We start from the raw sequence: 2377 nt of genomic DNA, 5'->3' as shown, positions 1-2377 counted from the left end.
GGCTGGATACAGTGGCACATTCATGGCCACTGCAGCCTCGACCTGCTGGGCTCAAGCGATCCTTCTGACTCAGCCTTTCAAATAGCTAGAACCACAGGCGTGTGCCACCCTGCCCAACTAATTTTTTGATTTATTGTAGAGACAAGGTCTTGCCAAGTTGCCCAGGCTGGTCTCAAACTCCTGAGCTCAGATAATCCTCTTGCCTCTACCTCCCAAAGTGCTGAGATCACAGGTGTGAGCCACTGTGCCTAACCTAGGTTCCATTTTTAATGTTAAAATTTTTAGAGATGGCCTCACTCTGTCCCCCAGGCTGGAGTGCAGCGACACAATCATAGCTCACTGCAGTCTCAATCTCCTGGGCTCAACCAGCCTCCTGAGTAGCTAGGATTACAGGTAAAAAAGTTTTGTAGAGACAAGGTCTTGCTGTTGTCCAGGCTGGTCTCAAACTCCCTGGCTCAAGCTATCCTCCTGCCTGACTTCCAAAGTGCTGGGATTATAGGTGTGAGACACTACAACCAGTCAAACATGGTCCATCTAGTTTCCTCTGAGAGACTAGAACACAACAGGTCCCAGGTGTCCCCTGGGTTTCCCTACTAATGATCAGGACCCCTCGTTCCACATATGTTCCCTGACCCAATACCACAGCCTGCAGTAGGTGAGGAACAGGGGTGTGTGAACACACTCGCCTGTGTCCTCACTCTTGACCTTCCTGCGACCGAGGAAGAGGGAAGAGGCCGAACCTCTCACAGACATGCTGGAGACCCCAAAATGAAGTCACGGGGAGGGGTCAACAAGGCCTCCTTGGATCCAGCCATCCCTTCAACACCTGACTGAGAGGGGACCAACTCTTCAGGGGCCTTCCAATGAACTGGCCTCAGAATTCAATTCAAACTCCCTCTCACAAGCCTCCGCTGGCCCCGCAGACAGCTCAGCTCCTGGCTGATGGAGCACACTTGGCCATGCAAGCTTTCTGTTTCTATTCCTTGAGCACACAGGCACGTTCCTGCCTCGGGGCCCTTGCACTTGTGGTTCCATTGGTCTGGAACATTCTAGACCAAACTCTCCTGAAGCAAGCAATTTAACAGGTCCCTTTCAGAGTGGCCTTCTCTGGTGGGCCAATTCACAGGAGTACTGCTCTTATCTGAATGTGTCTTGTTCTTGTATTTGCTTGCTTGTTACTAGTCTCCCAGGTCAAGGATGTGAGGTCCCCAAATGCTAGGACCCTGTCTATCCTGTGTACCACAGAATCTCCAAGGTGTTTGAGAACAGGTTTAGGGCTGGGAGAAGGACCATGAAGACACCAGTGCCACTGACATGTATTTGGCATTGAAAAAGTCAGGGACACGGGCTTGTCCTGGAAGACCCTTTGGGATCTGGCTTCGGTCCCCTCGCTGTTTTTAACAATGGCAACTACCACATGGCTGTGTCTTCACTCAAGACCTTCTTGTGGTGAAGGAAGAGGGGAGAGGCTGAACCCCTCACAAGCATGGTGGAGACCCCAAACTGAAGTCACTGGGAGGCATCAACCGTAACGGCCTGAGAGTCTTCAAATGTCCTTCTGCACTTGAGTGTGCTGTCACTTTTGACGAGAACACTTGTCCCGCCTCCTTCCCTGCCTCTTTCTCCACTGAAGTTCAGACAGCCCTGTCCTCAGGACACTCCCCTGCCAGCCGGCCCCATCTGGGTTGGTTCGCCATAGTTAAAAACAGAGAGGGGACAGAAACCAGGTCCCAAAGGTTCTTCCAGGACAACCCATGTCCCTGACTTTTCCAATGCCAAATGCACATCAATGGCACTGGTGTCCTCATGCCCCCATAGCCCTCAACTCCTCACTAGAGATTTCTATCGCTGCAGAAACTCCCTCCAGACATGGACCGGGCCTTTCTCTGTTTCTGCAGTCCTAGCCCAGCATCAGACACACAGTAGGAACTCTAGAAATGTTCACTGCCGGGCATGGTGGCTCACGCCTGTAATCCCAATTTAGGAGGCAGAGGTGAGAGGACTGCCTGAGCCCAGGGGATTGGGATCAGCCTGGGCAACTTGGCAAGACCTCATCTCTACAATAAATCAAAAATCAGCCAGGCATAGTGGCTACTTGGAAGGCTGAGGCAGAAGGATTGCCTGAGCCCAGCAGGCCAAGGCTGCAAGGCTGTGAGCATGCCCCTGCACTCCAACCTGGATGACAGTGAGACTCAGACTCAAAAAAAAAAAAAAGAAATGCTTACTGGGTAGCAGTAACATTCCTGAAATCTGTGTCCACAGAAATAAATAAGTAATAAATATGACCTGTGCTCAGGCGTTATTTTTCTTTCTTTTTTTTTGAGTTGGAGTCTCACTCCGTCACCCAGACTGGAGGGCAGTGGCTGCTCCCGGCCCC

The 2377-nt window shown here is 51.4% G+C and overlaps 1 protein-coding gene across 1 annotated transcript in view; it reads right to left on the bottom strand.

The window, feature by feature from the left end:
* LOC103277170 (signal transducer and activator of transcription 5A) overlaps positions 1 to 2377 on the bottom strand; it is a 24262-nt gene that overhangs the window by 20441 nt on the left and 1444 nt on the right. The gene's annotated exons all lie outside the window — the stretch shown is intronic.

This window comes from Carlito syrichta, unplaced genomic scaffold (genome assembly GCF_000164805.1).
Source record: "Carlito syrichta isolate Samal-C Ts95f unplaced genomic scaffold, Tarsius_syrichta-2.0.1 Scaffold316495, whole genome shotgun sequence".
Taxonomy (NCBI): Eukaryota; Metazoa; Chordata; class Mammalia; order Primates; family Tarsiidae; genus Carlito; species Carlito syrichta.
The sequence above is the reverse complement of the archived record's forward strand: the minus strand, read 5'-3'. Positions and strand labels throughout refer to the sequence as shown.